The following is a 10,989-nucleotide window of genomic DNA, read 5'->3' on the forward strand; positions in this document are numbered from 1 at the left end:
CCATGCTTGGTTTTAGAGAGGTATGGGGGAAAGAGCCCTGATCAGGCTGGACTATACTTGACAAGAACACCAAAATATCTATCTAAAGAAATATTTTCATCTTCACTTCTGCTTTGTTTTTCTGGATTAGTTTTGATTGCAAAGTAGAAGTGTTCATTGTCAATGGAAGGGGAGCTTTGATTTAGCCATCCTCTTGCCACCCTTCCCCCACAAATCTGTCCTGCTCACATGGGCTGTCAGGAGCAGGGAAGGGCTTTTACACCCCTCATTAACATACAGGATGTGAAGGGCTGTTAGAATTTCCATGTCTTCATTTTCTATTGTCTTGCCTCAGTGGATCACACAAGTCAATGTGGTGATTCAGACTCACCTATAGGAAGGTGACAAATGTTCACAGCCCCATCATATTCATATAATATCTGACATGCACTGGAGTCAATCTATAATAAGGACATTGTAAGTTTAAATGTGTAATTGTCAACAAACATTGAGGTAAGGCTTTATTAAAGTTTTAGTTTTTTTTTTTTTTTCTTCTTAGAGAGTTGCATATGCTCTCAAATTGTTTTTAATAATATTTTCTGGATGGTGTATTTACAGTAAGTACAAAATGAAGTCTGATACTCAGTTTGATTTATTTTCTTTTAATTAAGTCCAAAGCTTCTAAGTGGGAGAGTATTATGACTTGAAGTACATTTCAACTTGTTTGCTCTGGCTACTGTGGAGAGAATGGATTATAGGAAAAAGAAGACCGGTTAGGAGACTGCTGCTCAAGCACAGTCACAAAAGTATGATGGTTTGGACTAGGTTTGTATTAATGAGAGGAAACAGAAGTGTGTGGGTATCAGGTAATTTTTGGAGGTGAAATATATTAAATTTAGTAATGTATTGGACATAGTAGTGAGGAAATGAGGGAGTCAAGCCTGAACAAGGGGTAAAAAATGATGCCATTTATTGAGACTGGAGGACATGGGGGGAAAGAGGCTTAGGGGAGAGGAGAAATCAAATGCTCAGTTTTGGCTATGTGCTATTGAGATGTCTATAAGTTCCCTAACAGACTAGTATAGCTGAGCAGTTAGCTCTCCTAAAGGCCTGCAGCCCTAAGGGAAGAAGATGAAGATTTGGAATCAGCTGCATAAACAGCCCTGAGTTCATGTGTTTAGTGCTTGTAATAATAATCTATTTGTAAGGACACTTTTAATGGTGGAAATGTATTCAAAAAATCTTTTTTTCTTTTCAGAAATATTCCCAAGAGATTTGAACTTAAAAGACAAATTTATAAAGCATTTCACAGGTAAGCATACAATTTATCAGTGATCCAATTAAATAAAAAGATTGTATGCAAATTGCTATGTTAGGCACTAGGGATATGAAGATAAATATCTGTAAGAGGCTCACAGTCCAGTTAGGGAGAGAGACAAATGCTATAAACTTCTATTAACCATAATGTAAACCAGATCTCCATAAGTAGAAGTAGTAGAAGTATAAAAAGTGTTGAGATACACCGGAAATGAATAATTATAGCAAGGACTATCAGGAAGGACTTGTGGTGGACCTAATATTAAAGTAGGGCTCTAAGGGATGAATGGGATTTTCCCAGAAGAGAGAGGCATTCTGGTCCAAAGGAATCCTTTGAGCACATGGTGTGGTTTGGGGGCAGAACAGGTAGATGGTATGAATCCACTGTGGGTTAAGTTTAGGTAAGGGTGTATGTGGACACTGGGCAAGAGTATGGTGGCAAAGTAAGTTGGAGTCATAGTGTGAAAAATCCTAAATGGTGTGCCAAGGAATTTACACTGTGCTGAAGGGAGCAATAGAAGTTTTTTGAATAAGGGAGAGACAGACTTTCATATGCCACATAGTAAGCATAGTTGAAACTCTCTCATGATACAGTTTTGTTCTTCATTCAACTTTGTGAGTCATTGGAAGTCATCCTATGCTCCAAGTTTGGGCAAATCACTAAATTATTTTGATCCATGCACCCCCACCTTTATTGTTGCTGTCTTCTCTCTGTCCCCAATTATCCCAGCTACCTTTCATTGTTTTAAATCTCAGGCCTATGAACTGGAAAAAATGTTTTTTTTAATCACTTAACAAAAGCCAAGGGGCATCTTTGTTAATTAACTTCAGACGGATGGAGTATCAACCCACTCAAGGCACAAGGTAGTGTAAGAAACTTCCCAATGTTGAGTGTCTCTAGGCAGTCTCTTAATGGCATGATTGGGCTCACCCACTTCTACCACTTCTGAAAAAGCAGACTCCAGATGTAGGGGTGAGTTTTGGTTGGGACTGTCTTGGATTTGTGAGGATATATAAGGGAAATGTCACCTTACAATAGTGCTTGATACTAATAAGACACAAATTCCTATAATTAGAAATGTCTGCATGGAAACATTAATTCCTATTAAATAAAAAGCTGGAGAACAGAAAATAGAAACTAAGGATATTTATTTTTTATTCTCACAATTACTTGATTTGCTCTCTATAGATTTTTTTCTGTCTAGAGCTTTTCTCTCTTAACTATTCTAACACATTCTCCTGAAACCAAAGATTCCATTATGTGAGATGTTGAGAATGTGGAATGAATTTAGATTATTTTTCACAGAGTCTGGGTGAGAAGAAGAGCTCTCAGGCAAATTCTTTGAAGGGTATGGAAGGAGATAAACTTCACTTATATTATTCCCATCCATAATGTGCTAGCAAATTTGTTTGGAAAACATGCCCATTTATCATAAGCATTCTTTTCCTGTTCAATAGGATCAGTCATATTTTCAGTTGAATGCAGCCAACACTTTCATTGACTATCACAATACCAGAGGCTTCTCAACACCAACTTGAAAGTAGCTTGGACAGTCTTTTTTTTTTTTTAACCTTTATACAACAATAATTGCATGTAATTTTAAACCTCAGCTGTCTGCAAGTTGAAAGTAATAGACTAAACATTGTATAAAGATGCTATTTATATCACTGACAGTACTTAAATTAAGGTATCTTGACACTATAAGGAACGAAACCACATTCTAATTGGGATTATGTCCAAATCAGAAAACAGCCAGATTTCCTTAAGGACCATAATGTTTGTCGAGATTTAAAACTTTTATCATTTTTTTCAAATTCCTTGGTATAAATAAGGTGCTCTCTCATGAAATATGTCAAAATTTCCTCATAAATTATTTTAAAGTAAATATTTTCAAATCACATCATATATACAATGAGTGATAGATTTTTCTGAATGATGGTAGCAAGTGTTTTTAAAGTTTGCTTTAATAAATTCTTTTAGACACAAGGTACTGAAGTTAATATTTCAAATAATATTTAAGTGCTATTGTTTGAACTGCCTGAATCACGATTATGTGTGGTAACTCAGTGACTGTTTTAAATTCATTTCTAAATCTAAACTTTCCTTTTAAAGAAAATGAATTTTAAGCATTTAAAAAAAATAAGATTGGTTATCTTGAGGATTACTTAATTTTATTCAGGATACTGAGTCAGAGTTTTTATAATTATTTTCAAAAACAACTTATGTTTAATGACTAGGGAAGATGAATTGTGTTGGAATCGAGACAAAATGAGTAGTGGTAGCACAGCATGGCCAAGCAAGTACAAGCCTTGTGATCAAACTACTTATTAGCTCTGCAATTTTTAACATTTTGAGGCTGTTTTCTCATCTCTTAAGTGGATATATTACTACCCGATTGTGTTATTAAGAGAATTTACAAGAAAATGATGTTAAACACAATATATTAAGTACTTATTAAGTTATTGTTATCGTTAGTGACCATAATTAACATGATTTCCCCATATTTGTAGTAACTATACAAATAATTTAACTCTGACTATTTTTTCTAGGTTACAAAAGATATGCTAGATTGTTAAAAAGATTAGCAGTGAGTCCACTGTGCTCACAAACCTAGGAAAACTACCCTGTGAGCATGCATTTTTATTTTATTAAATAGCTTAACTTTCTTAAGAAATTTTGAACTATTGAAAAACCAGGAAGCTGATTTTAATCTGTGGACTTTTCACTGAGTGTTAAAGCTTGTCTCGTTTATTGAATTAATTAAAAATACCCTCAACGGTGATGAATTAAATAAGATAAAGAGCTTTTGGAAAGCTTTACTGCTCTGGAATAATTAAAAAAAACATTTCAACATTTGGTGTTATAAAAATAATTGTTCAGAAACTATATGCAGATAAATATTAGATGAAAAAAACTATTTAAAGGTCTGCCTTTTCTTAATTGGCCAGAAGATATAATAAAGGTAGAACCAAGTTCTAAAATTTTAGTATTGGAAGAGTAGAAGAAAAACAAAATGAAAGGATCTAAAATATAATAAACATGTAATCATCATCCACTCTAATATATATTTTGGCAGAGTGAAATAGTAAGACAGAATTTTTCATTCTGTCTAAATTACCCTACAAACCGTGGGGCAATAAAGTCTTCGTGTAACCTAAATAAATTTAATGCAAATTGTAACGTTTATATACAAAGTAGAATCTACACAATAGACTTAAAAGGTATTAATTTTTTTGCAAAGATCTTTTACTAAGTTCCCCCCCCCCCGCCCCAGAGTACTACAAAGTCAACATTTTATAGTCATAATTTCAGAACCACGGACAAGTCCAGTTAATGAAACTGGTTCCACAGAATTTTAGGGTGGAAATGAACGTCATGGAGTACCTGCAGTCTAGAAGTATCCATTAATATCTTGATCTGTCCAGTGTAACAATATATTTCAAATAACTACATAGGTATTTACTTAACTCATCTTAAGTTTGTTGTGCCAATATGTGAGATAATCCTAATCTATTGTCGTTGCTATTCTTTCTCTTATTTAAAAGGCAATTTTAAATTAATAATAATAATTGGCATTCTTAATTTGCTAAATTTAAATTTCCTCTTTTCTTAGATTAAGAAAATGAGCTAGATCATTTCAGTGTTCATTGGCAAGATACTTGAATCAATTACTCTCAATCTCAAACCTTTTGAATAATGTAAAACATGAATAAATCAAGAAAACTAATTATGCTTTTGAAATGACTTAAATCAAGCCATATTTATCTTTTTCTTTGTTTTAATATATTTTATGTTAATGAGTAAATTTACATAAAGTAAAAAAACCTATAATAACGGGAAAAGTTCTAAAAAAACACATACTGTATTATACCTTAAAATATTGTATCCAAATTTATATTCTCCTAGGAGTAGATCCATAGACGACAGGACTCATAAATGTATCCCTTAGAAATTAGTTTGGAGATTTAGTCATTTCCTCTGCAAAAATTATCTATAATAGTATCTGAGTCTAATTATTTACTTAACAAAATATCATAATCAGTATTATGGATTAATTTTAGGAATATCTTTAAGTTATTTAGGTTATGTCAAGTTTATTTTTTTTGGTTTATTTAGATGTCATAAAACCTTAATGGGGACGTGATCATTTAAAGTCTCTAAAAGTACTGATTATCCTCTCCCTTCTCACACACGTTAGTCTATATTCTTAAGTTTAGACTACAAATTATGAGTCTACAGATTCTTTAAGCAAAATAAAATAAAATATAACTATTAAATCAATATATATTTTAAAATACATAAAAAACCAGGTTATAAATAACACTTTTTTTCCCCCACACAGGCATTTCTTAAGAATGTAAATCTAATTTGAAGAAAAAAGTACCTGGTAAATATGAAACTTCTGTTTTTATCATTTTAAATTGAGTAAAATGGAAGGCTTCTCAGAAATAACTAATTTACTGTTCCTATCATAGAATGGAGTTTTTCTTGGTTGATCTTTATGTATACAGTAATCTAAAAATTTTTTTAAATAAAGTTTAATTCACATATTATACATAGAATATTAAAATTATGTTCTTTATTTTTGCTATATATTCTTTCCTTATATGATTAACATTTCATATATATTAATTACATATTTAATTATGTAAATTATGCCTGAGTGACAATAAGAAATGGTGTTTATATGAATTTTAGTAATATATGGTTGAATAATCATCTTTGAAGTCAACTTTTATAATTCTTTTTTTTTTTTTTTTTTTTTTTTAGGCAAGGCAACCATTGGTTGACCTCACAGATTGCAAGGATCTTGTCAGCTTACAATCCTTTATTTTTTATTTTATTTTTTATGCCTACAGCACCTGGTCTTACTAGGTAGTCTCCCATCCAAGTACTAAGCAGGCCCTACCCTGCTTAGCTTCCTAGATCAGGTGGGATCGGGCTTGTTCAGGATAGCATGGCCATAAACCAATAATTCTTATTTAATAATATTTAAATACATTTATTCAGAATTCATTGTCTTTATTTGCATTATTTCAAAATATAATTTTTTTAAAAAAAACAAATATGAAAAATTTGTTGCTTTTCTTTGAATTAAAGGCATTTGTAGCAGAGGATATACTATTAAAATATGACCCCTATATGTGTATATATGTGTAAATATGTATTTTCTTATCCTGAAACAATTTTTTTTTGAAGTTAGAATATATGATATTGCTATCTTAAATAAAAGGAAGTCCAATTGCACTTGGACTGGGAAGATACATGTCACAGAGTGAGAAGAATGTATGGGTTGCCTGGATGCTCTGTTTAGAATGTAACAACACACCCTGATACATTCAATTAGTTTCATTTCAAAACAACAGTGAGAAAATGAGGAACCTACCATAAAATGATAAAAATAAACTTATCCTTTTAGAATAGACAAAACATGAGTTGCTTAACAGTGAAAAGATATTAAAATCATTGACTTTTTTCATTTCTTCACTGCTTGTGTTGGTGTCATGAAGATCTATGTGTGTCTGAACTAGCAATAACTTTCCTTTTTCAACATCTTTGGTCTTTCCCGTAATGGCATGTATCATATCTATTTTCATATATAAACATATGTACTCCTTTGCCCACCAGAAAATCAAGCTCGAAAATGCCCTTTGACTTCAGGAACATTGTGAAGCTACATTTTCAATTTTTAGCTTTATTTGTTTTGGACCATGGGCAAAGACTTATAAATAATTATGTTTTAAAAACCTGTGGTGGTTGAGAAGGGGGAGGAATGGAATTTTGCAATAATGCTATGTAATGTAGAATGAGAAGAACAGCATATTTTCAGTCAGTTGCACTTAGCATAGTAATTATGATATTTACAACATTTGGAAAAGTGAAGTAGTTTTTGCTTATAATTATCTGGAGAGCTAGAGAGTTATTTTTATAAAAGTGAAGAGGCTATTGAGTAATGGCAAATAAGAACTTATCAGTGATACATATTTAGCTAAAACACAGTAAATAGACTGAAGGGGTTTCATGATTAGTATGGTTTTAATAAGGTAAATTATTTCAGAGGGAATTCTATGAAATTAGATTTTAAACATTCTCTTAAATGATTAATGTGCCTCAGCAAGGTATTTTATGCTACATATATACTTAAAACTTATACGATTGATTAAAATATCTCTAGTTAAAATGATGTTTATTTTACTACATAATATTCATTTTCTCACTGTATTAACTTCAACAAAGAAAGGTTGAGAGGGTAATGAATTAAGAGACTTTTAATTTGTTTCCATAGAGAAAATTTTCTCACATGGAGAAACAAGTGATTGATGGATGAATAGGGTAAAATACTCAAGGTTACTTAGTAAAGGTGACATCCGCACATCACAGAGATAATCTTATTGTTTAAGCAGCAAGACAGGAAGTTAACAATGTTTACTCAAGGATACTGAAAGCTAGATCAATTTAGTTGGCTGTTCTTAACAAGTCACCTAAGCAATTTAGCAGACAGCCCAGGTAATCTCTGAACTATCTGAATAATTATGTGAAATTTCACTTCGCTTTCTATTGTACATCCTTTGCTTTGAAAGGCAGGATGTGGTTATTGAAGAGAGCACCTAGAAGACAGGAAGTATGTTTAATTTGTGTGTGTGTGTGTGTGTGTGTGTGTGTGTGTGTGTGTGTGTGTGTGTATCATCAATTTCTACAAGTTTAAATAATGGTTAATATATTGGAAAATCAACTTCTATTTAAAGTAGTCTTTCCCCACATTACCTTGCTTAATTTGCTTCATATTATTTATCATCCTAATAAAAATATTTGTTTCTTGTCTCTTTACAGTAAAGTCTATGAGAGGAGAGACTATCTTTTGAAGTATTTCTAGTCTAGAATAGTGACTGGATCATAGTAGGTGCTTTATCTAATGAAAGAAGAGTTATCTCAAAACCCAGTGAATGAGATTAAAAAACATTTTAACTCATGATAAATAGCAATCAATAATTTATGAAACATTATTGAGTCCTAGCCACAACAATCAGACAAGAAAAAGAAATAAAAGTCATATTGGAAAGGAAGAAGTAAAACTATCATTCTTTGCAGATGGCATGATACTATAGAGAATCCTAAATATTTCACCTAAAAAACTATTAGAACTGATAAATAAATTCAGTAAAGCAGCAGATACAAAATTTATATTTGGAAATAGATTGCATTTTTATGCACCAAAAAAGAACTATCAAAGAAATTAAGAAAACAATCTCATTTATAATTACATCGAAAAATACCTAGAAATAAATTTAACCAAGGAGGTAAAAGACCTGCACTTGAAAAATTATAAGACACTAATGAAATAAATCAAATATATAAATAAATGGAAGCATATATGGTGCTCATAAGAAGAATTAACATCATTAAAATGTCCAATGCAATATATAGAGTCAGTGCAATCCCATAAAAAACCAATAGCTGTTTTCAGAGAACTAGAACAAATAATCCTCAAATTTATATGGAACCACAAAAGATCCCAAATAGCCACGGCAACCTTGAGAAAGAAGATCAAAGTTGGAGGTGTTAAGCTACATGATATCCAACTATACTACAAGGCTATAGTCATTAAAACACCATGGTACTGGCATAAAAACAGACGTATAGATTAATGAAACAGAATAGGGAGCCCAGAAACAAACTCACACCTATATTGTCATTTAATCTATGACAAAAGAGGCAAGAATATACAATGGGGTAAAGACAAGTCTATTCAATAAATGGTGTTGGGAAAACTGGACAGATACATGCAAAAAACAAAACTGGATGGCCTTATTACACCATATACAAGAATAAACTCAAAATGGATTAAAGACTTAAATGTAAGACCTGCAACCATAAAAATCCTAGAAGAAAACATAGATAGTAAACATGTTGACATCAATCTTAGTAATAGTTTTTTGAATAGGTCTCCTCAGGGAAGGGAAATAAAAGGAAAAAAATTGACAAATGAGACTACATCAAACTAAAGTTCTTACACAGAAAAGGATATCAGCAAAATAAAAAGACAGCTTACTGAATAGGAAAAGATATTTACCAATGATACATCTGATAAGGCATTACTATCCAAAATTTATAAGGAACTCATACAACTCAACACCAAAAAAAAAAAAAAAATCCAATTAAAAAATGGGCAGAGGATCTGAATGGATATTTCTCCAAAGAGGATGTACAGATGACCTATAGACACATTAAAAGATACTCAACATCACTAGTTATCAGTGAAATGCAAATTAATACTGTAATAAGATATCACTTCACACCTGTCAGAATGACTGTTATCAATAAATCAAATAAGTATTGGGAAGGATGAGGAGGAAAGGGAACACTTGTGACTGTTGGTGGGATTACAAATTGGTACAGTTACTATGGAAAACAGTTTGAAGGTTTATCAAAGAATTAAAAATAGAACTATTTTTATCCAAAGAAAATCAAAACACTAATTCAAAAAGATATATGCACCCCTATATTCACTGAAGCACTATTTACAATAGCCAAGATATAGAAGTAACATAAATGTCCATCAATAGATGATTAGATAAAGAAGTGGTACATGTATACAATGGAATGTTATTTGGCCATTAAAAATCTTACCATTTGCAACTATATGGATATACCTACAGATTATTATGCTCTGTGAAATAAGTCAGACAGAGAAAGGCAAATGCCATATGATCTCACTTCTATGTTGAATCTGAAGAAAAAATAAACAAAGCAGAAACAGGCTCATAGATACAGAAAACAAGTGATGGTTGCTAGATGCAAAGAGGGTTGGAGGGGCTGAGTGAAAAAGGTGAGGGTATTAAGAAGTACAAATTGGTAGTTACAAAATAGTCACAGGGATTTGAAGTACAGCATAGGGAATATAGTCAATAATGTAATAGCTATGGATAGTGTCATATGGGTACTAGACTAATCGGGGAAATCATTTCATAAATTATATAAATGTATAACCACTATGCTGTACACCTGAAACTAATATAAAATAATATTGAGCATCAACTGTAATTGAAAAATAAAGTAAAAATTAAAGACAATCAAATCACCATCTAGTTATACATTAAAATTCATAGGCATGAGGTGACTAACAGAAATTATTTGAATGGACCACAGGAACAGTGAAGGTGTTCACTCTCTGAAAGAGGTGGGCAGGTGTCAGCTCTGGCCATCATGCCATGTTAGAATGTAGGCTCCCTTTTGATTTTTCTAGGGAAGCCTGGAATCTGGACTTTTATATGAAATATCTCAATTTCTAATGTTGTAATTTAATTAGTAAAATTTAAATACACTGTGCTATTTAAATTAAAAAAATAAGTTCTATTTGGCTCATAAATTCCTACTATTTTATATCTGATGGAAATTTTAATTTGGGAGTTTCTTCAGTTTCATTTCCTTTTATCTGCTTTGAGGAACCTTGGCTTCTTTCTGGTCCTCATGGAGACTTAATGATGAATTTCAGAATTGAGGGATGAACAGAAGTCGGAAGCCATGATGTAGATTATTGTTCAAGAAGTTTGAACCACCTGGCTGAGGAGAGAGAGAAGGTATAGTTGGAGGGGAATGCAAGGTTTAGGAAACTTTGGGTAAGAAATGAGATGTTTAGTCCTACTTAACTATTAATGAAGGAAGCACAATTCAGAGAGTAGGCTTCTGAGGAG

The 10,989-nt window shown here is 31.9% G+C and overlaps 1 pseudogene; it reads right to left on the minus strand.

Annotated features, from left to right (window-relative positions):
• Positions 1 to 6,147: 6,147 nt before the first annotated feature.
• Positions 6,148 to 6,266, minus strand: LOC118612266 (annotated as a pseudogene).
• Between the last annotated feature and the right edge of the window lie 4,723 nt (positions 6,267 to 10,989).

The sequence above is a fragment of the Rousettus aegyptiacus genome, unplaced genomic scaffold, assembly GCF_014176215.1.
Source record: "Rousettus aegyptiacus isolate mRouAeg1 unplaced genomic scaffold, mRouAeg1.p scaffold_m13_p_15, whole genome shotgun sequence".
Lineage (NCBI taxonomy): Eukaryota > Metazoa > Chordata > Mammalia > Chiroptera > Pteropodidae > Rousettus > Rousettus aegyptiacus.